The sequence below is a fragment of the Adiantum capillus-veneris genome, chromosome 12 (assembly GCF_014529385.1).
Source record: "Adiantum capillus-veneris isolate H3 chromosome 12, ASM1452938v2, whole genome shotgun sequence".
NCBI lineage: Eukaryota > Viridiplantae > Streptophyta > Polypodiopsida > Polypodiales > Pteridaceae > Adiantum > Adiantum capillus-veneris.
Window position 1 is genome coordinate 126742280 of NC_140942.1, and position 26166 is coordinate 126768445.

The window sequence follows — 26166 nt, forward strand, 5'->3', positions numbered from 1 at the left end:
TCCAAGATAGTCTCCCTGTGCCTCGTTAAGCTGAAGCCTCTCTTTCCAAACACTTGAGGCAGATGGTAAAAGTTTGGATTTTATACCCTTCTTAACAAAGACGGATGAGACAGATTTTTGTATAGCCGAATATCCTCTTTTTCTTACACCAAGTGAATCAAGTGTGCCTTGTATCTCTTTTGCAGGCACTGAGTTCTCTGAAATAAAGCGGTCCACTACATTTTGTTGTAGGACCTTAAACTTCTTGTCATGTACTATATCTGCTGCCAGGCTTCTACTTATGAGTGGCTTCAATCTCTTTCCTATATTGGCTTTGGGGTCAATGTTTTCCTTGTCAGGATAGATTGAATCTCTACATGAAGACAATGCATAAGTAAATAACAGAAAATTTGCTTCACTAACACTATTTAGGCACATGAAAACAATGCATAACAAGAAAAAACAAAAAGATTACTTAACTAAGACAATGTAGCCAACCAAGAAGCATCACCTTAATGCTCGGATTCTTTTCTTGAGACCTCCGGATGCAACCTGCAATGTTTCAAGATTGCGCAATTTCTTCTTTCGGATACGACCACCCAAGATGGTGTCCTTCATTTGACAACTTCGTACCTTTTCTTTCAGTTCTTGTACCTCTGTTTTGTGTTGCAAAATGGTAACCTGATCTGTAGAATGTAAATGTGAAAGGCGAACAATCTCACATTGTTGAACTTGGAGAATGCCCTTATAAGTTTCAGCTTCTCTTGTAAGAGATTTACAATAACCCAGAAGGCCCTTTTCTCCATCACCAGCAAAGGTCAATAAGCTTGTAGGATTGACAAATGGTGGAGATGCATTAGTAATTGGATTCTTGGGGTAGAGAGAGCCTCTCGTCAAGATATCTATGTGTTTAGCTCCCTGAGCTCTGAGCGTGTCTATGGAAGCGGGAGGTATATGTGTGTTTGTTTTACTACACTTAATCAATGGTTGGTACTTATTGTCCAAATCAATGTGAAGGTGATATTTGGCTCGTTTCTGGGTAACATTTGTGCCATTTGAGGAGTGCGCCATTAGCCAAATGTGCAGGTTTAATGGAAAGTGAATAGCGGCTGCTCCTTCGTCCCTCCATGTTAGCCTCATTCCCTCCATGTGGACGAGGTTCATTCAATGCAGCTGAAAAGAAGATTATCCCTCAATCATTACGGACGAATGTTCAGAAGAGTAAAGAATCTACTTAAAGTACACTTTTTGAACTTTTACCATGAAAGACCCACCTCTATTATTCGCCATATTTTCTAGAGAGAGAGTGCAAAAAATACATTTTCTCAAAAGGCCCTCCAAATGACCTCCGAAATTTCCTAATGGCTAGCTCCTTGCACAAGATAGTACTTGAAAATATCTTTCTAGCCATGCTCTCAAAATTTTGGCTAAGATTTGGCCATGTGATCAATTATCAAGCTCATTTTGAAAGTGGGAATTGGGAAATTCTCAAATTCACTAATATAGTGTTTTGTCCCCCTATAAAGAAAATAGCTATTGAAAAACAGCTTCCCACCCTTAAAATTGTACCACCCATTCTATTACCATATATGTGGTAGTGCCATGTGTGTGAACACACTTAGGACCATTGCAGCATTTTTTCCCTCACTAAGAGGTTTTTCCCCCTGTGCATTGTATATGCGCTCATCATCTAGGGATAAATTATCTTTCCATTTGTGCACTGGCAATACACACTCTCTTGTGTGTCTTAAGATTCTTCATCTTCTCCAAGTTGTGTGTGTTTCCTTGCAACCCTAATTCCAACAATTGGTATATGTGCAGGTTGCATCCTCCCTGGGCATAGCTGTCAGCATTGCCAACATCCGCTAGCACACTTTCTTTGATTTGGATGAGCTTTGGTGAGCATCAGCAGGTCGACAAATACTTTGAGATAGCTCAAAGAGCTTGATGTGCTCAAAATTTTCATTCGGCCTCCGTTTCCACTATAGGACAATATTGTACAAGCAATTTTGTTCTTTTGTGCAACTTTTTTGTCAAGGATTTTTTTTGCAAAATAGGTCCCTTAGAGTCTTCTTTGAGTTGTGCTACATAGCACATGTTGATCCTACTTCATTTTTTTTCTTTTCAAGAAGTTTTCACATTAGGTGTAGTCACTTGCCATGACTGACAACAACACAGAGGTTTTCAAGATGTTTGCTACTGAGGATAAACTGGATAGGGATAGCTATCCAGTGTGGGCTTACATGATGACACGTGTTCTTGTGTCAAAGGGCATTTGGAATGTTGTGCACGGCATTGATGTACTTCCACTTTATGTGAATGCATTATCTATTAAGGATGGTGCAGGTTATGGCATGTTTGTTGCTGCTAGAGTTGTTTTGCATGTGGTTGAGCAGTCTCGTTGGATTGTTTGAGATGTGTAGGCTCATGCATTGATTGAATTATCTATGAAGTGCACTATTACTCCTCTTCCTTTCCTTCCTTTATCATTTTCTTCTCTTTAGAGTTTCTCCTTGCATGATGTAGTTAGAGTTTCGATGTAGGTAGTGTATTTATTTGTTTTGAATCCATTAGAAAATGTGCATAATTGTCTTATATCTCAAACATACTTAGTCAAACACACCAAAATAGCTATGTCACGGAGCTTTTTTGTCCACCCACATATGCTTTTACTTGGAAGTGGTGGTCACTATTGAGTTTTGTCTTGTCAAAAAGAAATAACATAAAATATTAGATATCTAGTTTTCATGTTTATGTCCAGATATGTTCTAAGCCCTTTAAGGCCTTGCCCAAACGCCAAGGCCTTAAGTTGCCTTGAAATTTTGGCTTGGCTTGAAATTCCGAATCTACTTGGTTAATGCAAAAAAATCTACTATAAGTATGAAATTAGTCGTGTCTTATGTATTTTATATATATATATATATATATATATATATTAAAAAGGTAGGCCTTAGATCCACGTGATAGGATCTAGGCCTTCCCTAGATCGTTATTGCTTTTGTAATGGAATTTGCCTATTCATTTTGCGAGTAGCGGAATTTAATGAGAATACTTTCAAGAAATGATTTTGTGAGCATAGCCGGTAGACATAATTGAAGATAGCAACATAATCATAGCAATTAGTTAACTTGGCATAGACAATACTTTTGCAAGAGAGAGAATTTAGAGAACATGACAAAAGTTGAGGACCGGATTTATGTGGAGCCGGTCCCCCCTCCAATAGGCATTTGTATTATGATTTCTCCCATAAAGAGAGACTTGTTACAATACAGTCTTTGTGTTCCTTGTGACCTAGGTGATGCCATGAAGATGGAAGGCTTCATGCATCACAAACATAACATAAACTTGAAGAAAGCTTTAACTATCCCAAGCCTCAGTCCCAAGACCTCAAACACCTTCGAAGGTGGAGAGAGCTAGCAGGGAATGAGGGTAGGGAAGAGGAAGAAGAAACATTTCGTAGGAGAAAGAATTAGTTCCTCACTTATCATACTCTTGTTGCTAGCATACATAATAGCATAGTAATGAAGAAGAAGGAGATGGAAAGCTTAAGCATTGAAGCATGGCTCTTGGTTGGATTTGCACTCCATAGCCAAGAGTGTTGGTGTAGGCTCTCAACCTCTACTTGCTTGGAGAGGGAGCTCTTGCACTTTGCATAGCACACCATGAGAGTGTTTGTGAGTGTGTGTGGGTGAGTATACCCCCTAAGCACCCCCATAGCTTTCTTGGGTCGACCCCCCCTTGTAGCTCATGCTTGAAGCTCATTGGACCCCTCCAGGCCTAGCCAATCACAAGCAGGAGCCATTACAAGCAACAGGGGTAGCCTTGGGACAAGTGTCCCTCTTTCCCCTTTGAGAGAGAGGACTTGATAAATGCAAAAGCAATTAATTAAATATCCTAAATTATCATTGGACCCCTTGGGTGGCCAACAAATAGGCTTCAGGCACACCATGAGGGCAACATGAGGAGGAACTTGACAAGTGTCCTTGCTACCTCTTCAAGCTGGGGCTTCACTTGTGTGTGTGTGTGTGTGTGTGTGTGTGTGTGTGTGTGTGTGTGTGTGTGTGTTCTCTCTCATCCCCCCCCCCCTTGTAGGCTCGCCCCCCTCCTTGTAGGGATCTTTTTGACTTTAGGAGCTCAAGCACCTTAGTTATCAAGCATGACAAAGCACTTGGACTAGGGGGTATTCCCACAAGCATCCCAGGCAAGCATGTCAAGGCACCTCAAGCACCTTAATCAAGCGGCAAGTCAAGCACCTCAAGCATGGAGTAAGTCAAGCACCTCAAGCACCTTAATCAAGCACCTCAAGCAGGACAAACACCTCAAGCACCTCAAGCAGGTCAAGCACCTCGAGCTTGGGCCGGGTTCCCACCTCAAGCTCAGCCCTAGCTTACCTAAGGTCAAAGGACTTTTTTACACATTATTGGAGGTCTTCAATGAAGCTAACCCTAAGGTCTTATGTTCCATTGGTTAGCCTTGCTCTTGATAGACCATCTCCCATTTGGGTCCCTTTACTATTGTCCCCTTTTTGAGATAGATCTATAAGCACATATCTATATCTTAACACTTGTTCCCGTCTATTCTCCCACATTAAGTGATCAATTTAATATGAGAAAATCATTTGGGTTGGTTAGATATTAAATTTTATTACATTACCTCTCTCTTGAAATCATAGTCGTCCTCGACTATGAGGTAGAAGATATAAAGGCTTAGTCATTAGTCAATCGTACTTAGCGGGTAGAGGATCCCTTTTTTTACCCTACGACATCTTTCCAAGATGGATGACTAATCCATTTGGTGCTTGGGAGACATAGCTGCGGCAAGCATGTCTGCTCTTTAGTCCATTTCATTTTCCCAAAGTAGAGTGACAAATTCTACTTGGTGTTTGAGAGACGTCGTCATCACAAACATGATTCTAACCATGCATACTAGTTAAATTTGTGCACAATTAAAAAGAGGACTAGTCATATAAGACAAAAACATGAGTCATTTAAAAGAAATTTGTACATTTGCTTACTCTAATGTAGCATTGTAAGCATTGACAAGGTTCATACTATCCTTAAGTTGTACTCCTTGCATCCATCTAGCATCTTCAAAAGGATAATTTTTGAACTTAATAAGATACTGTCGGATTACCTTACCATGTCGTAGTACCTTGTCTTCATGCCGAAGGACAGCTTCGGGTTGTAGCACCTCTTCTTGGTCTTCGACTTCGGGAGGGTCTTCAATAATTGGTTCAATTGGTGGCTCTCCTTTGTAGGGCTTAAGTAGGCTTACATGAAAGGCATTGTGTATAAGCCAATGGTTGGGCAACTTGAGTTGATAAGCCGTTTCATTGATAGGCTTCAAGATTTGGAAAGGACCATAGTATCTTTTTGCTAGTTTAGCATAATACTTTTGATGGCCCGTAGGATTTTTGCCCGTCGTTTGCCTTAATCGAGCCTTAGGAAACTTGAGTAAGACCCAATCATTTTCTTTGAACATTAAGGCTCTTCTGTGCTTATCAGCAGCAGCTTTTTGCCTTTGTTGAGAGATGGCTATAGCCTCCCTAATCTTTTGAAAAGATTCTTGTAGGTCACGGCTATACTCATCGGCGGCGAAGATCTTCCCATGTACTTTCAGTAGCAAGGGACTTTTAGGTCTTCCCTCTATGATCTCGAAAGGTGCTTTCCCCACAGAAGTATGTACAATATTATTGTAGGCATACTCTACTAGCGGTAAATACTTTTCCCATTGTGAGCATTGATCTACTTCGGTAACATAAGTTTTGAGTAGATCGAGTATCGTAAGATTGGCTATCTCACTTTGGCCATCCGTTTGTGGGTGATAGGCCGAAGAGAAATTCAATCTTGTTCCTAGATTTTCAAAGAGACCTTTCCAGAAATTACTGGTCATTCTAGGATCTCTATCTGACACGATGGATGTGGGTAATCCATGGTGCTTGAAAATCTGAGATATGAAGAGAGTGGCCTTTTGATGTGCCTTAATAGTCTTTTTGACAGGAATAAAATGTGCTTGCTTGCTAAACCTGTCATATTCCTGTATTCCCATGGATAGACTTGGGCAATCCAAAGATGAAATCCATGGATATACTCTCCCATGGTGAATTTGGAATAGGCAATGGCTGGAGTAATCCAGGTTTCTTCCCTCTATCATACTTGGTCTTTTGGCATACTACACATTTTGAAACATACTCTTGTATGTCCACTTTCATGGTAGGCCAATAGAAATACGTCTCTACTCCTCGGAGAGTAGGTTGAATACCTCTATGCCCTGCATATGGAGGAGCATGGGATTCATACATAACCTTCTCACGAAGGGAATGGGTAACACATAGCCTATTGCCGTGGAGAAGATAACCATCCTGCAAGGTGAATGGTTCCTCTTTCTTCCCCAAAGCAAGGGCTGACATTATGTCTCTAAAGTCAGGGTCAGTAGCATACTCATCTATCATAGAGGATAGATCATTATGAGTAGCTATAGACACCGCATTAACTTTTGGTCGTCGTGAAAGTGCATCGGCAACTTGATTGTGCTTACCAGCTATGTGAGAAATATGGAAATTAAATTGCGAAAGAAAATTTGCCCACCTCATTTGTTTGTCGGAAAGCTTGGTTTGCGTCATGAAATACTTGAGACTTTGGTGGTCGGTTCGTAGGATAAATGGAGTCCCCAATAGGTAGTGCTTCCATGTGTCTAGGGCATGTAGAACAGCTAAAAGCTCTTTCTCATAAATGCCCAAGACTCGTTCATCACTATTGAGCCTTCGGCTCTCATATGCTATGGCATGCCCTTCTTGAAGCAAAACCGCTCCAAGGCAATCACCACAAGAATCACATTGGACCTCAAATGGCTTTGAGAGATCCGGAAGCACGAGGACTAGTTGGGAAGTAAGCTTTTCTTTGAGTTTTTCAAAAGCATTTTGCTCCTTAGCAGTCCATACAAACTTAACGTTCTTCTTTGATAAGTCGTGTAGTGGTCCTGCTACTTGAGAGAATTTTGCTATGAAGCGTCTATAGTATGCACACATACCAATAAATCTTTTTAGCTCATGTAGATTCCTTGGGTTAGGCCATGATTTTATTACCTCTAACTTTGATGGATCCATACGAATACCATCGTGAGAGATAATATGACCTAGATATTGAATCTCTTGAAGGAAGAATTCACTTTTCTTTTGGTTGAGAAAAAGTTTTTTCTCCCTCAAGGCTTGAAAAATCACTTGGAGATGTTGCTTATGTTCCTCCAAAGACTTGGAGTAGATGATGATATCATCAAAGAACACTCCAGTGAATTTACGATATGGTCTAAAAATTTTCTCCATGAGACGATTGAAAGTAGCTTGCATTAGTCAAGCCAAAAGGCATGACTAGATATTCATAAAGACCAAATGTTGTGCGAAACGCGGTCTTTAGGATATCTTCATCCACTATCCTTATTTGATGATAGCCACTCTTAAGGTCAATCCTACTGAAATAGGTAGAGCCTTGTAGCTTATCAAATAGATCTTCTACCCGAGGCACGGGAAATCTGTTTTTGATAGTGATATGGTTTAGTGCTCGATAGTCCACACACATATGGTATGTACCATCTTTCTTTTGCACTAAAAGGACTGGAGAACAAAAGGGAGAGGAACTAGGCCTCACCATCCCTTTGTCTACCAATTCCTATACTTGCCTCATAATCTCCTCTTGTTGAGCTTGTGAGACTCTATAAGGAGGTTTGTTAGGCGGTGAGCTTCCTGGAAGGAGCTCAATACGATGGTCATCATCCCCTCGTTTTGGAGGTAGGTCCATAGGGATATCATCGATGAACACATCTTGGAATCCTTTTAGAAAAGTAGACAAGTCTAACTCTTCTTGATTCCTATCATTTTCATTTGATGAAACATTATTAGCTTTTAGAGACTCTTTGACATAAATCATGTACGCAGAAACTGAACTCTTCATTGATTTATCAAAAGAAAGAGGATTTACAAGTGGAATAGTGCGACCACGCTCACTAGCATCTATATACATGTTCTTTCCCGTGTAGGTGAAGTAAATTCTCCTTTCAAGGAACTTCATGTTGGTAGCCATGCGATCAAACCATGGTGCCCCTGGGATAACATCTTGATGTTGGAGAGGAGAGATGAAGAAATCTTCTTTGTCAACATAGCTTTGGACATGAAGCCTCAACTTCCCAATCAAGGGAGTAACGGAGGCTTGTTGTCCCTTGAAAGCTGCATCAGTTGTTACTATATCTCCCATCTCAAAAGCTTGAATGCCCAACTTGGTGGCCAACTCTATTGATATGAAGTTGAGAGTAGAGCCAGGGTCAAACAAGATGAAGGCATCATGCTCTCTTACCTTTCCCCAAGCATAGGAGAGTGATGATCCTTTGCAATGAGCATCCTCTTTTGGAGCTTCGATGGTGGAATCCCTAGGAGTCTCATTGCGAGTATTCTTCTTGGGGCAAGAACGATAGCCATGTCCTTGCTCCCCACACTTGAAACATTTATGGTCCTTGCGAAAAGCTTCAAGCTCTTCAGGAGAGAGTTTGTTTTTACCTTTGTAAACTCCCTTCTCCTTGGACCGATTGTTTTTGTTGTTGTTGTTGTTGTTGAAAGTGCCTTGGGAATTATTTTGAGCATTGGATTTCCCCTTTGCATCATTTTTATCTTTGTTTTCCATGGGCTTGACATTACGTCTAGCCCCTTGATGTAAATTGATGTGTGAAGCAACCATGATGTGGTGGATTACTTCGGTAATAGTACCGGTCCGTTGAGAGTTGATGTATTCGGCCATCTCTTCAGGTAATCCCGCACAGAATTGCTTTCTTTGCTTGGCAAAGTCTATCTTTTGAAAGACAGTATCTTTGAGATGTAAATCCCAAAACTTTTCTACATACTTGTTGATAGACTCATGAGAGAGAAGCTTCAAGCCGCGCCATTCGGTAAGAACTTTATCTTTAGTATCACTTGGAAGAAATTGCTTCATGATGGAAACTCGTAGAGTTTTCCATGTCTTTGGGGCTTCTCCATTGCCACGAAGGCTAGCCCACCATTGACAAGCTGATTTTTGGAAGTGCATAGCTACATGGCGTAGCTTGGAGGACTCTGTGAAGCCCTCGTCCCCAAAGGCCGCATCAAATTGCTGGATAAAGGCCAACACTTTGTCAGTAGCACCAAAGGTGCCATCGTAGGTGAGAAAAGAGATACTCTTTCCTCCCTCCTTGAACTTCTTTAGCTTTTGTGACCTTCACCATGCAGGAAATGATTTGTGATGTCCTCCCCTCTTGTATTCTCTAGGAGAATAGCCATAACTTTCATCGGAAGAGGAGGAAGGTGAAGAAGAAGGAGAAGAGGGTGACCTCTTCCTAGCCCTTTTCTTCCTTTGTTTCCTCTCTTGCCTTTCAGAGTGATGAGGAGAAGGACTATAGGTTGCTCTTTTCCTCTTGGGAGGAGTAGGCGATCGTCTAGACCGCCGTCTTCGTGGAGCCACATCTTCAGAAGAACTTAGACTGTCATTGCTTTCTTTCTCTTTGGATTCCTCCTCTCGAATGGGAGAGAGTCTTCTTTTGGGGGTCTCTTCAAGAGGCCTCCTAAGCTCTCTCTCCTCTGGGAGAGGAAGGGAAATTCCATAAGCACGAAGTTGTTGAGTAACTTCGGCTTGCAAAACAGGGTTGCCCATAGCTTGTTGCAACCTAGTGACGATATAATTCACAAACATGGGAGCATCATCATTAGCACCTTCATGTGCAAAATCAAAGCTATCAATGTTCATTCTACTCTCTTGATTATTGTCAGCCATGTTAACAAAATTTATGTTTATACTTAGTGTATGCTTTGGCAATACAAAACCTTAGTTGCCACTCCTCTTAGCCTTTGAAACTCGGCTCTTAAGTATCTACACCCACGGCTCAAAGTGGTTAATTATAGAGAGTAGAGGAGTAGGTCTAACATAGCGGAATTGCCAAGGGCTAGCTCCTTTCAGACTTCTTATGGCTCAATAATGGTAAAGCCGTAGGCAAGTCTAAAAAGACTCCATTATGAAGTCCAAAGCTCCCGAGGTGTGCACCATCCCCCACATAGTGGGCTTAACAAAACCGATATTAGATCCCAGTTCCACTTACTCTATTATAATTAACAACATCAACCATTTATAGGCTACTTAAGGACCTCTCTTCTTAAGCAAGAAAAGAGAAACCAAATGCTCTGATACCAATGTAATGGAATTTGCCTATTCAATTTGAGAGTAGCGGAATTTAATGAGAATACTTTCAAGAAATGATTTTGTGAGCATAGTGGGTAGACATAATTGAAGATAGCAACATAATCATAGCAATTAGTTAACTTGGCATAGACAATACTTTTGCAAGAGAGAGAATTTAGAGAACATGACAACAGTTGAGGACCGGATTTATGTGGAGCCGGTCCCCCTCCAATAGGCATTTGTATTATGATTTCTCCCATAAAGAGAGACTTGTTACAATACAGTCTTTGTGTTCCTTGTGACCTAGGTGATGCCATGAAGATGGAAGGCTTCATGCATCACAAACATAACATAAACTTGAAGAAAGCTTTAACTATCCCAAGCCTCAGTCCCAAGACCTCAAACACCTTCGAAGGTGGAGAGAGCTAGCAGGGAATGAGGGTAGGGAAGAGGAAGAAGAAACATTTCGTAGGAGAAAGAATTAGTTCCTCACTTATCATACTCTTGTTGCTAGCATACATAATAGCATAGTAATGAATAAGAAGGAGATGGAAAGCTTAAGCATTGAAGCATGGCTCTTGGTTGGATTTGCACTCCATAGCCAAGAGTGTTGGTGTAGGCTCTCAACCTCTACTTGCTTGGAGAGGGAGCTCTTGCACTTTGCATAGCACACCATGAGAGTGTTTGTGAGTGTGTGTGGGTGAGTATACCCCCTAAGCACCCCCCTAGCTTGCTTGGGTCGACCCCCCCTTGTAGCTCATGCTTGAAGCTCATTGGACCCCTCCAGGCCTAGCCAATCACAAGCAGGAGCCATTACAAGCAACAGGGGTAGCCTTGGGACAAGTGTCCCCCTTTCCCCTCTAAGAGAGAGGACTTGATAAATGCAAAATCAATTAATTAAATATCCTAAATTATCATTGGACCCCTTGGGTGGCCAACCAATAGGCTTCAGGCACACCATGAGGGCAACATGAGGAGGAACTTGACAAGTGTCCTTGGTGCCTCTTCAAGCTGGGGCTTCCCTTGTGTGTGTGTGTGTGTGTGTGTGTGTGTGTGTGTGTGTGTGTGTGTGTGTGTGTGTGTGTGTGTGTGTGTGTGTGTGTGTGTTCTCTCTCATCCCCCCCCCTTGTAGGCTCGCCCCCCTCCTTGTAGGGATCTTTTTGACTTTAGGAGCTCAAGCACCTTAGTCATCAAGCATGACAAAGCACTTGGACTAGGGGGTATTCCCACAAGCATCCCAGGCAAGCATGTCAAGGCACCTCAAGCACCTTAATCAAGCGGCAAGTCAAGCACCTCAAGCATGGAGTAAGTCAAGCACCTCAAGCACCTTAATCAAGCACCTCAAGTAGGACAAACATCTCAAGCACCTCAAGCAGGTCAAGCACCTCGAGCTTGGGCCGGGTTCCCACCTCAAGCTCAGCCCTAGCTTACCTAAGGTCAAAGGACTTTTTCACACATTATTGGAGGTCTTCAATGAAGCTAACCCTAAGGTCTTATGCTCCATTGGTTAGCCTTGCTCTTGATAGACCATCTCCCATTTGGGCCCCTTTACTATTGGCCCCGTGTTGAGATAGATCTATAAGCACATATCTATATCTTAACACTTGTTCCCGTTTATTCTCCCACATTAAGTGATCAATTTAATATGAGAAAATCATTTGGGTTGGTTAGATATTAGATTTTATGATAGCTTTTCATCTTCAGCTTCCCTCCCAAGATTGCAAGCGCCATATTGAAGCATGCTGAGCTACGCTCTCTTGACCTGTGGACAACATCTCCTCTCTCTCTCTCTCTCTCTCTCTCTCTCTCTCTCTCTCTCTCTCTCTCTCTCTCTCTCTCTCTCTCTCTCTCTCTCTCTCTCTCTCTCTCTCTCTCTCTATCTATCTATCTATCTATCTATCTATCTATCTATCTATCTCTATGTAAGGTGTCTCTCTCTCTCACACACACATTCGGCCCTTGCATGCCTCAACTAACTTATCTCAACAGCGCATTGTCAGTACAGCCATTAAGACATCTTAGCATCCCTCTCTCAGTGAAGAAGTAGCCCCCTCTCAGTGAAACCAACCCTTTTCTCTTCGCGTTGCATGTGTGTTCCCTGGTATTGGAGACCACCATTTTTCTCTTTACGCTGCCTGTGAAGAGCAGGTAAAGATAATTTTTAAGCATTTTACTTTTTAACGTTGCCTGTGAAGAGCAGATAAAGATAGAGTTTTTAAGCATACGTTTTTAACGTGCCAATAGTTCAAAAAGTAGCACGAGGAGATGGTGGTTGATCGATCATCCTCAAAAATTCCATGGCTATTCCTACTGGTTGATCGATCATCCTCAAAAATTCCATGGCTATTCCTACCAACATTGTCAGCATTGGGTGAGACTATAATCGTTGAAAGGAGAGAGAGAGAGAGAGAGAGAGAGACAGAGAGAGAGAGAGAGAGAGAGGTTCATCATTTGTTTTTTTTTTCCTTTGCAAGTTTTCCATCCCTCGTTTTCAATTCTATCTATCCCTATCTCTTAGGCCTTGTAAGCTCTCTCTCTCTCTCTCTCTCTCTCTCTCTCTCTCTCTCTCTCTCTCTCTCTCTCTCTCTCTCTCTCTCTCTCTCTCAGTGCAGCCGTTTTTTGACCTAGTAGACAGCAGTCCACTCTTTTGATCATAACTTCTTTATCCGAACTCCGATTTGGGTGATCTATAGCCTCAATCGAAGAGCACGAAGTCCTCTACGCATTGATGTAAAGACAAAAATTTTCAGAGTTATGGAAGGCATTTCTGTAGCAGCATTTCCGAAGTGAACAGGTTCAACAAAATTGATTCTCATCTCCTATTTTACATACAATGTCTTCCGGCACTCGCAAGGGTTCTTCTTCTTCAACAAGGTCCACAACCATTGTGGAAAATGATCCAAAATCTCCTAAGTGTGGAGATAGCAACACAACCACCCAACCAACGACATCAGAAACCATGATCATGGCGTACTTGGTATCATTGCAAGAGACCGTAAACAAACAAGGCGAAGACTTACGAGCACTTGCAATGGAGAATGGCACACTAAGGGTACTTGTGGTTGAGAATGAGAATCTCAAGAGGACACTTGAGATGCAAACAACACGTTTGATGCAACTTGAAGAGGAAGTCAAGGAATGTAAACGCTCTCTTGTGGACTTGAATGCTTTGAAGGAGCGGATGAGCAAAGTAGAGCATGACCATGTATTGAAAGAGGAGAAATTTGACACTATGAGCCGGGATGTATGCGACATGAAAAATGTATGCACAAACAAGTCTTGGGCTGATGTATGTGGTAGCAATGTGGTTTCTAATTCCTCACTCATGCAAGCTATGGTTCAAACAAAGAATGTTGAGAATGTGGATGTGGAGGAGTTGAAGGAACGGGAGCGACGTTCCAAGAACATTGTTATTCGTGGAATTCCCGAAGAGAAGTTAGAGACACCTCCTTCTCTTGCCATTGTTATTGAAGATTTCTTCAAAACCCACTTTGGCATGTCCGGAGTTATGGTCTATGGAGCACATAGAGTGGGGAAGCAAAGAGCTCCTCGCTCGGGAGAACGGCCAATTGTATGCACCATGCCGGATGAGACCAAGCGAAAGATTATCCTTGATAATAGTTGGATCTATTTGAGGTACAAAATGTTTTGTATGTGAAGATCGCACTATTAAGCAACAAAATATGCGTCGCAAGGCATATGAGGAAAAGAATAATAAAAACAAGGAAATCTCTCATGAAGAAAATGTGCCCAAGGAGGAGGCAACTCTCTCAAGCAAATAGGGATGCGTGACCTATGAGACCGAGTTACAATTGAAAATATGATTTTTGAATTGTAATGGATACCCATGGAATGCGGGGGTTGGCATTGATGAACTAACAAGCAAAGCCGATGTTGTACTTCTTGTTGAAACTTGGGAGCATGATACACAAAGGATTAACGGCTTGGAGGATTACAATGTACATTCATTGATGTGGTCAAAGAATCTCAAGCAACGAAGAGGACAAGGAGGGTTAGCATGTATGGTTAAGAAAGGATTGGAAGATTTTGTATCAATTGTGAAAGATGACAAGTACAAACGTTATGTGTGGCTGAAAATTATGACACCAAAAAGAGCACCCATTTTTGTATCCGGTTGCTACATTCCTCATCATGATTCTCCCTTTTATGCTTGCATGGATAGAGATCAACCATTTTCTGATTTGGAAGAGGACATTGCTTATTTCAAAGGTGAAGGTGATGTTATTGTATTTGGGGATATGAATGCTCGCACAAAAACATTGCAACATGATACTCAACAATTTGATATGCCATACATTTCAAGGGAGTTGGAGGAAGTTCACTTGTATGATCGTACTTCAATGGATGAAAAAGAGCCGGATCACTATGGAAAGTTACTTTTACACATGTGTAATAGCACGGGTATGCTCATTGCCAATGGTGTATCTTTGTGGAGTGGAACCAATGGATTTACATGTAGAAGACATAATGGGGATAGTGTGATTGACTATATGCTACTCTCTGAAGCCATCATGTATCGCATAAAGAGTTTTATGTTTGGTCAATGGACCCCGGAATCCGACCATCGCACCTTATGTATTGACCTTTCATGTGGAGAAGCAACTAAGCATGATAATCTCAGCCAAAGGAAAGAGAAGTTATCACTATGTATGGATTTCAAACGGGCACCAATGTACATTGAAATGGTTGAGCAAAAATTATGGATGACAAAGCTTCAATGTGATGCACCATTGGAAACTAAATGGGAAGCTTTCAAGAAAGCTATTTGTTCTTGTGCGGAAGAATGTTTTGCCATAAAGCATCTCCATGGTATCAACAAAGATAGATCACGCAAAAGGTGGTTTGATAAAGAATGTCAAGATGCTCGAAAGTCCTTGATAAAGCTTGATGCAACTTTGGACAAAGACAACTATCAAAGTCATTTGCATACATACAAGGCATTGATTCAAAAGAAGAGAAGAAGATGGGAAGTAAAGCAACAAGAATTTCAAGTCCAAGAAAAGGCACATGCATGTGGAAGATTTTGGAGAAACTTGAGAGGCAAGCGGGTTGAGAATTTTGGTAACTTGAGTCTAGTGGATATGTACACACATTGTAGGCAATTATATGAGCAAGAAAATACTGAAAAAATGCCATTTTATGGTTCACTCCCATGTATGCCGTCCTTTTTTACTATTGAGGATGTATGCGGTGGGCTTGAAAAGTTGGCCACTCGCAAAGCGGGAGATCTTCAAGGTATCAAGCCGGAGATGATCAAATGGACGGGAGATTTTACCCATGAGTGGATGTGTGATATGTTCAACCTTGCACTTCAACATGGTATGCCTTATGATTGGAGTACTAATTGGGTTAAGCCTTTGCATAAAGGAGGGGATGTAAAGAATGTAAGCAACTACCGGACTATAATGATTGGGTCTCTTATGGCAAAGTTATTTGGGTGCATAATGGAGATGAAATTGAGTGATTGGGCTGAAGAGAATGACAAGCGTGCAAAGGGACAAGTGGGTTTTTGTCGATGCCATAGCACCATTGATCACCTTGTCACTCTTCGTGTTCTCATGGAGGAAAGTCGGTTGAAAGGCAAGCGATTGTATTGTTGTTTTGTGGACTTTAAGAAAGCCTTTGATATGATTCCACGTAACAATTTGTGGAGAAGGATGGAAGAACTCCAAGTGCCAAGTGAGTTTATGCTTGCGGTTTCTCGAATCTATGAGAAGGTGATTTGTCAATTGCGCATGGGAAGAGAAATTTCAGAAATTTTTGTAAGCACTATTGGGGTTAGACAAGGATGTCCATTGTCACCAACTCTCTTTGGTCTATGCATCGATCAATTGGAACAAATGGTACTTGACTTTATGCAAGAAGAAGGCATTGAAGAGGTCACTATTTGCAATGCGGTAATCATGCTTTTGTTGTATGCGGATGATGTAGTGCTTTTAGCACACACTTTAGAAGATGCACAAAAGCTTATGGTTGTCCTTGAGAACTTTTGCTTGCATAGTGGGCTGATTGTAAATGAATCCAAAACAAAGGTTATGCTTGTGAAAACCAACCATAAGGAGAAGCCATGCATTGTGTACAACAACGAGACACTTGAAGTTGTTGAGAGCTTTAAGTACCTTGGCCTTGAGGTTCCATCCAATCACAAGTGGCATGAATGTGCTATGCGTCGTTTGGAAGCGGGAAAGAGAGCATATTATGCATTTGAGAACATGTGTAATGCGGGAAACATCAAGTGTTGGGTTCTCAAGAAGTATCTTTTTGATGCATTGGTGACACCGGTTCTTCTTTATGGAGTTGAAGTGTGGGGTGGGAGCATCTCAAAGTCTACTTGGAAAGAGTTTGAGAATGTCCAAAAGCGTTTTCTTACAAACTTTCTCCAAGTTAAGACACAAACACCATATATGCTTCTACTTCTTGAGTCGGGATCTCTTCCAATTGAGGTTATGGGCATGGAAAGGGTTGTGGAGTACATGATAAAGATGCGTCAAAACCCCTCACATCGACTTCCTACAATTGCATGGGAAGCAAGCAAAAAAGTTCAAAAGACGCATAAAAGCAAGATCTTGAGCACAGGATGGATGCAAGACATAAAGAAGTGGTTTGGGAGATGGGATGCATTACACTTGCTACATGATGCTTCAATTGACTCTCAAGTGAATGAAGCTTTTCTACAACACCAATGTATTACGGCTTGGGAGAAATCCGGTGGGTCACGCTTCATACATTACACCACCTATATTGCCCCCAACTACAAAACCATGTTCTTCGCTGAGAGAGGAAACCGTACTCACACTTACATGCTTGAGCCTATTCCCTTGTCCGCGATACGCACTATCGCAGCAATTCGTCTTAGCTCCCATTTCCTTAGATGCGAGATAGGGCGTTGGGGCAATGGAGAAGAGTCAAATCGATTGTGCACATTATCCTCACTGCAAGTTCGAGTCTGAGTACCACACACTACTAGAGTTCTCAGCTTTTGATCACATCCGAACTTGCTTCTCTCACATTTTCAGCCATAACTTAGACCTACACACTTTCCTCTCCCAGCCAAAGTGTGGGCTCTCCATTGCGACTCTCATCACTACAATTTTGGAGCATCGAGAGTCACTCATCAGCCATACACATACTACATCACATGTAACTTTGGTCCCATAGGTCATATTTGACCTCCGAGGACGATAATAAAATCTATCTATCTATCTATCTATCTATCTCTCTCTCTCTCTCTCTCTCTCTCTCTCTCTCTCTCTCTCTCTCTCTCTCTCTCTCTCTCTCTCTCTCTCTCTCTCTCTCTCTCTCTCTCTCTCTCATATATGGTACCTTCTTGTTTCAAATATCGATAGTGAATTAAAAAAACTTCATATTGCTAAAAAATTACATATTATTAAAAAATTAAGAAACAACAAAAATAATTTGTAATTTAGAATTTAAAAATTTATATTAATAGAAAATATAGATAGAAGTATTAAAAAGAGTAAAATTGAAAAAAAAAAAGAAAAAAACTTGATTTAAAAATAAAATATAGATTAAAGTAGATGGATATTGAATGAAAAAAGATAGTGTGAGTTTAATTTGTAATTTAATTTTTATTTTATTCTATTTTAATGCTAGTTTGCATACTATTAAAAAAGTAAAAAAGCTAGTTTATAATTTTAAAAAAGTACTAATTAATAAAAATCTTGATACAAAAACAGAAAGAATGGAATAAATCAATATTTTGAAAACCAAATTGTATGGATAAATACTACATAATTAATAAATATTAAAAACAATAAAAAATCTATAATATATTTTTTTAAGTATTTTCCACCTCAGACTATGAATAAGGAAGGTTGTCGTTTTTCACCCATGTATACATGTGCTTGAGACAAGTTGAGTATAGGTCAGTTTTTTCAAGGAATCTTCTAAGTGACAGTACCTTGTCTTAAGTTTAAAGATGCTTGTTTACTAGAGATAGTCTTTCAGTACTGATTTCAATACTTGTTTCAATGAATCACTTTGTTAGAAAGTCAAAATGAGATATTATTTTAAATGTTAAAAGAAGGTGGTAGAAATTAAATAACAAAGAAGCATGTGTGAGTGCGGTGTGGTAAGTGGGGATCGACTAAGGTTGTTGATTATGAACAGTGAACTTGATTCATTAGGTAACTATCCATTCCCGCATACTAAACATTAGAAGAGTTCTTCATTGGAAGAGGAGTCCAGCAGCGGTCGTGCCCTCACTCATGTAGAGGAAAAAAAGCATTGGACAAGGATACCTTAACCCATTTGCAAAAATTATAGGACCAAAAAAGGTTTTGAACTTTTAGATTTTGTCCGCTTCGGTCTACGAGACAGGACTAGGTCTTTTATAGGGCTATAGTCCCCAACCATTGCCAATGGTAGAGGTCTATTCCTTGGATTTTTCTTAATTAAAGATTTTAGCAAAATCCTTGACCACAATAAAAAATGAGCGCCCAAGGTACTCCAAACCAACAATACATGCAATCAAAAACAAACTAAGCTAGGATGTGAGCATTTACCTCACTAATTCCTTTAGCTTTGACCCACTTGGTAAGATAGTTGTTAGCCACCAATGTGTACTTCTTTCCGCTTGTCAATTTAGGTGGACCAATAGTATTCAAACCCCAATAGTATCCCTTTTTACCTGACATTGACCCAAGAGCTGTTTAATGACTAAGAATGCATCACCCTTAACCACAAGTCCTCAAATCCAAAACTCCACACACTGATTTAACCCTAGATGGAGAGTCAAGTACTTCGCTTTATTGTTTGTGTGAATGCCTTCCAACTCATAAGCCTTAGGCAAAATCACTTTACCTTGTGGATCCTGTATAATCACACCTCCTCCCACCTTCTGTACTACACTTCTGTAATCTTTTTCAAACCACATAGTGAAGGCTTCTTCGAAATCAAGTTCCTCTTTGACCTGCTCTTTCACCACTCTCAGATACATCAGCAAATCCACTTCCTTGCTCACTAGAATGTCCACCAAATGTGACATGCTTGTGTGATAAATCTTAAACCCAAACTCAAACTCTTGCAACTAGAGCACCCACTATGCTTTCCTAGCTTTAGACAAAGCACTACCTTAGGCAAAAAATTGTTAGATGTGAGCACATAAACAATCATGTGCACTTTAAACTTACAACATGAAAACACTAGGGTTATCACCCAATGCTCAGTCTCCATGTATGACCTTTCCCCTGTGCTAATCACATGGCTATCAAAACAGATTATCTTGTAGCATTTACCCAACTTCTGCATTAGCACCACACCAATGGCAACCATACCTATCATCATGGCAACATAGAAATCATCTTCCTTGTTAGGAGGGAAAACCATCAACAAAAATTGCCAAAGAATCTCCTTTACTTTGTCAAAGGCCACCTATGTATCTTAATTCCATTGGAAGCCATGAATGCACTGACCCAAATTTTAAAGAGGGTATACATACTGTGAAAGCATCCAAAAGAACCTAGGCAAATACTTTAGCTCGTGCACAAAGGAAGATAAACCTGCCGCATTGATTGAGGATTCCATCAAAACCAAAGCTTTCACTTTTTTTGGATAGGCCTCTATCCTGATCTAGGAGACCACATGACCCAATAAATGAGCTTGAGGTCGAGCCAACTTGCACTTCTTGGGGGATTCAACTTTCCAATTTCTTCATCCAGCCTTTGAAAGCACAACTTTTACTTCGACAAATGCTCATCCCTAGAGTTGTAACACCCAATATCATCCATAAAAACTTTGATGAGCTTACCCAAGTATGGATCGAACACCTTGTTCATCCAATCTTGAAATGTCACATAAGCATTCACCAAACCAAAAGGCATCCTACGATAGGCAAAGCACCCCCATGATTAAATGAAGGTGGTCTTCAGTTGGTCCTCCAAAGAAATGCCAATTTGGAAATAACTTGAAAATCCATCCATAATTGAATATCTCTCTTGCCCTACTACCTACTTCTAGATCTCATCTTGGAATGGCAAGGGATAGTGATTCCACTTTGTAATAGCATTCAATGGCTTGCAATCTACACATACTCTCCACTTCCCATTATATTTTGGTGTAATGACAACAGTTGAAACCCACTTAAAATCTTTCATCGAATAAATAATATTTGCCTTGAGTAGCGTGTTGATCTCCTGCCACAAGGCCTCCTTTTAAATCTCTCACAATCATTGCAGCTAAAAAAAATTATATTTGTAGTAAATTGTATGCACTCTACTCTTCCTTTCCAATGTTGGTAGACCCTTCATCATAGGTTGATTTTGTCTCATACTCATAACTGGTTCTTGTTAAATTATTTTTTTGGACATCACTCACCAAGTTATACTCCGGATGATCCCATCCCAGCTAGAAATCCGACGGTTTAATCTTTCGATTATGCCTTCTTCTACTTGTCTCTAGCTGCTCTTTTCCTCCATCTACTCACTTTGTCTTTGCCCTTATGAGCTCTGGTCTCTCGTTCAATCTCCGTCTCCCTTTTGCCTTGTGCTCTTTTATTTGCCAAAACATCCACATCTTGTTTATCCACAGTAATGATATTAACTCTAGGAACTTCATCATCATCTTGGTGGAGCTGGTGGTACCAAATTCTCAACTTCCTATTGCTCTCTTTGACCATTGAACTATGCTTGCCCTCTACCTCTTCCAAATAAAGGGTGCATACCTCCACTTTCCCATGGTGGGTGTTGGCAATCTGGAGCATAGCGGCCTTCTTCTCTGCAATTGTAGCATCTATTAGGCAATAGCCTAGCTCTATCTCTTCCAACCCTTGGCTGCCCTTTTTCCTAAATACTTAAACAAATCTCTTGCATTTACTTAGTCAAATCTTGAACAATATGAAACCAATGTTGAGGAATAGTTTCAGATTCTTGACTTGCTTGATTATCTAGTTGTACATTCTCTTTCAGACTTTGGAGTGGGCTAGGATCCATAGCTTCATATCCCAACATTCCTTGCTTGATCTTCTTCTTAATCTTTTTGCTCTTTGCGCTGTCGAGAATTTTGCAATCTTTCCAGGAAAGCACCGGGATTTTGGCTATGAGAGTTTGTGAGAGAACTCCAAAAAACTTTATGAAGGAGTTATACCATAGATGCCATGAAGTCTACAGTTTAGAAGGAGGTGCAATCAAAAAAGCCCCACTCTTTCTCTCTTGCGCTCACACACACAAAGAAAGAACACAAAGAGAATATCAAAACAACACAAAGATGAAAACATCAAAGCTATGGTCGTATCATATCATGGGTAATATGAAAGGGTTAATAGATGAGTTGATGGCGTTCAATATGTGCCAATCAAACAGGTTACGAATTTTCTTTGGAATTGTAATTTTGTGCTTACCATAATATATATGTTTTGTCTAGTGATTGGGATTAGTATACAAATTCTTTTGGTACATAGCAAGACAACTACACTTACGTCAAAAGAAAAGTTATGGTCTATAAGGATAGTATGATGGGATCCAGTGAAAGAATTATTTCATTGAGCCTTTTTGGGCCAAAGAGAAAACACTATACATTGTTGAAAGCGTATTTTATGGCTAATACATACGTGAATTGTAATAGATCAGACAGAGTGGAAGCGATAGAAATTCACATCATGTGGATTATTCATCTATGATACCTTTAGTATGTGAAAAATGTAGACATGAGAGAAGTGAAGGAAAGAAGATTTCCCTCCCAAGCCCTATTCTTGCCCGTAGGAAATAAGGATACAGCAGGGAGAGATGTACCTGTAGCAAGGAGAACCTTGAATTTGTAGAGAGAATGACTTTCGTAGAGTGAGAGAGATAGATTTGGTTGGAGAGGGAGATGAAATTAGAGATATATGTTGGATTAGAGATGAAAAAGAAAACCACAAGAAACCAACAAAATTCCAAAGTAAAATACATCTTACTTGACAAACTCTTCGGGAGTTATTCACTATTTTGATGGAGAGAGAAGAAGAGGGAAGCCTTCAAGCCTTGATTGATGCACCATGTTCAAGATCTTCTTTGATTAGAGTTGATCTTTCAAGGATAGCTTACAAGATTGGCTATTCTTCCTCTAGGAGCAAGTGTAGGCTTAGGCTTATGTTTATGGCTAAATACAATTATGCATCAATCCTCTCACTCCCTCAGGAATGGTTTTCAAGTAATAAGAGGTCCCCTTTTACAGGTGAAGGGAATCCCCAAGGGTTACACAAGAAAGAGAAGAGCCAGTAGGAATTGAAACTGGCAAAGTTTGAAATTAGTTGTCCCTGCATAATATGGGCAGATTTGGTCCACCATTTTGATCATATCTCCTCAACCGTGGCTCCAAATAAATAAATAAAAATAGGAACAAAAAAATAAGCTCATTATCTACGACTCCCATTTTATATACTTTTCCCAATTCGGATTAGAACCTTGTGTTAAAAAATCATCAAAATAGGGTACATTTCTAGCAACAAAAGTCTTCTTGTGGTCCCCCTTATCATAGACTTTCATTTGATACCAATGGACACCTCATGCAATATGAAAGCATGACATTGCTCCTTGACAAATTTTTGTAATCATGTTTGCAATAATGCATTAAAATAGGTGTATCTTTGAAAATCATGCAAGCTAGTGTCCCACTAGGATTTGATTCCTTCCTAGTAAAAAGAAATATAAGAAATATATGAAAAATACATAGAATATATATATATTGGAAGTTACCCTAGATATAGGATCTAGCTAGGGTGTGAGATGATAATGAGATAGTAGAAATAAAGAACCAATGCTTTTGTCCCAAGTTAAAGAGGTGCAGCTATTGACGCTTTTTCCATAGTACTTCTTAATGGTAAATTAAGAATATGTTACCCTTGAGATAAATAATAGGATGAGATATAAAGCTTATTATTATACTTAGATATACATATGTACATTATAGGAAATATACTTATGTATCTAAAACGTTCCAAGATAGATCTTGTAGCATCCGTTCCCACTATGTACGTGTCACCTCTTGTAGATATTCCATGATCTCATCTTCAATCGGCATCACTGGCTTTTGACCATACATCAACTCTGCAAGCATAAAGCCAGTTACTGAGCTATGTGTTGTATGATCAGCCCATAAAGCATATGGCAACAGTTTTGGCCACTCACCAACTCTTCCTTTGCAAGCCTTGGCCAAAGCTTTGGTGATGGGAGGATCCCTCTTTCACTCTTTCCATTGCCTTCAGGGTTGTAAGTTGTAGTAAGAGAAAGCTTGATTCCTAATCTTGAAAAGAACTCCCTTGCTTCCTCGGCATCCACTTCACCTCTGTCTGCAGTGATCTTTTCCACACAACCATAATGGCAAATCACCTCATCAAGAAGGAATTTGCATACAAATAATGTGGTTTTAGCTCTTAATGCTTTCCCTTCAACCTGGTTAGTTAGGTCCTCTCGTGCAAGAACTAAGTATCTCATCTGCCAGAGTCCTAAAGGCATTGTGACTAGATCCACAACCCATTTATAGTGCATGGCTAGTGGATATGTAGGGTGCAATCCATCACGATGTCAAAAATTTGAATACATTTGACAAGTTATACATGACTCTACAAAATGAGATACATCTTTATACATACCCTTTCACCAGTATTTTTCTTTCAACTTGGAGAAGGTTGCCCATAGACCCCTGTGTCCAGCCCATAGACTCTCATGAAACTCTTGCATGAGTTTTACTTGAGTCTCTTTTTTACATATAACCCTTTGTGGTGTAACACCCTTTTGTTGAGGATGCTTCCACAAGTAACCATCCCTCAAAAAGTATCCATATGCTTTCCTGTGTATCCTCTTGAATTCTTGTTCAGACCAATCATCTTGTTTTGCTAGAGTACTCAAGTAGCTTCCAATAAGAAGCCAATCACCTTCATAAAGCTCTGTCAAGAACAATTCAAGTGGATTAGTCATGCATACATTGCTACCTTTGACATGAGAGATAGAATAGAACTTTGTGCCTACATCATCTCCCTCGTCAATCATTTGTGACTCATCTTCATACCTTGCCCTTGATAGCATATCTTCCACTGTATTGTCTTACCTACAATGTGCTTAAACTCAGGATTTAAGGACTTAATTTAGGCAATCCATACAACATAGCAATGTTTCGAGTTGAGCAGCTTGTAATCATCCCAAGAAGTGGTAGACAATTTGTTTCTACAACCACACATGCACCAATTAGGTACTCTTTCCCATTTTTCAAGGCTGTAACCATATCCCATAACTCTCTCCTTATCTGTTGGATAGTTTCTTTGGCCAGCACTTAGTACCTTCTCACCACATACATGTGTCCTTCTTCGTCATCTTGCCCTATTGCCCATCCAATTCCTGTAGGACTAGTGTCTACTGTCACAATTACTGGCCTTTGACACTCACACTCTATCTTTCTTAAAGTTAGTGCTAACTAGAGCAACTCCTTTAGCTTTTTCATGGCTTTTACATGTGGTTCTATCCATTTAAACTTTTGATTCTTTCTAAGAAATTGATAAAGAGGATTAGCTACATGTGCATAATGTGGAATCCAAATAACATAAAAGACACATGCTCCCAAAAATCTTCTAGCCTCAGTGATGCTAGTGCATGTTTCTTTTATTCTTTGGATGGCATCTACCTTTGTTGGTGGACAAGGTTTCCTACCATATGGCCCGCACAAGTGTCCCACAATGAGCACTTCATTGACACTAAACATAGACTTTTTCCTTGACAAAGTAAGATTCACTTCCTCCAACCTACATAGAATTTTATCACAATCATTTATGTGATTTACCACAAACTTGTGACATCCCTTGAGATCCAAAGCTTCATCTGTTCCACCTTCTTTACATTCTTTAATAGGCAAATCGTCAATGAAAGGCATTGTGATTTGAGGAATAAAGTCACGTAAGACCTTATTCATCCCATTCATCATATGTGCAACCGAGTTGGTTGCTCCATGCGGCAAGGTACACATCCTTACCAAACCCAAAGGTGTCCTCATGGTTGGCAAGTCTCTGCTTTCAATCGCAAGAAGAAACTGATCATACCCTGAGTAGAGATCCCCCATTGAGTAGATTGCCCTCCTTGCAAACGCCTCTCCAAACTCATCAACAATTGGACTTGTACCTACATTTCTAATTGTCACCTTGTTCACTGGTTGCATATCTTGGATGAAGTGTAGAGCACCATTCTTCTTTGGAACTGTGAACCACCTGTTTGAGTATGGAGCACAAGAAGGCTCCAAAATCCCCATTTTGATCTTTTCATTCAATAGCTCTACTAACTTGGGTAAATGAGCCTTTGAAACCGCAATAGGCTGCAGATTTCAAGACACATGAGGTATTGTAAAAATTACCATAGGAGCTACAATAGAAGGATCAACACATCCTATCTCATGTAGCTCAAATGTAGCCTTACCATGCTTTGAAAGCATTTCTTTGAAGCACTTTGTCTCCTCCTGTGTTAGAAACTCCTCGCCACCAATCTTCAACTCTTGAAAAGACTCCTTTGTAAAGGTATGCCCAATCTTTTTAGGATTCCTCAAACTTGGTTGCAAAGCAGCTTGCTCAATCTTTTCCCTGTTGTTGGGCGGTAAGGGTGAAGCTATTGGTTTCACCTTATTTGCTACACTCTTGTATTTAGTTTCAACATGGACTTCTGCGCCAACTGTTTGCTTGAAACATTGGTTTTCTAGAATTAAAGGCTTCTATGACTTGACACATTTCCATAGAGCATACTTCCACAACTTTATTTTCAAGGTGCAAACTAAACTCCATTATAGAATCAAGCTCACCCATAGTATCTACAAAAGAAACTTGCTCACACAAACCCAAAACATTTTTAGTAGGCTCTCGCAACCCATAAGTTGAACCATCATCCATTACCTTTGTTTCCATTTGAACTCCCACAATGTAGGGTTGTCCAAGGATAAGATGATATGAAGATGTGTCCTATATAAAGAAGTTTTGTTCAACCCTTACATCACCTATTGTCACCTT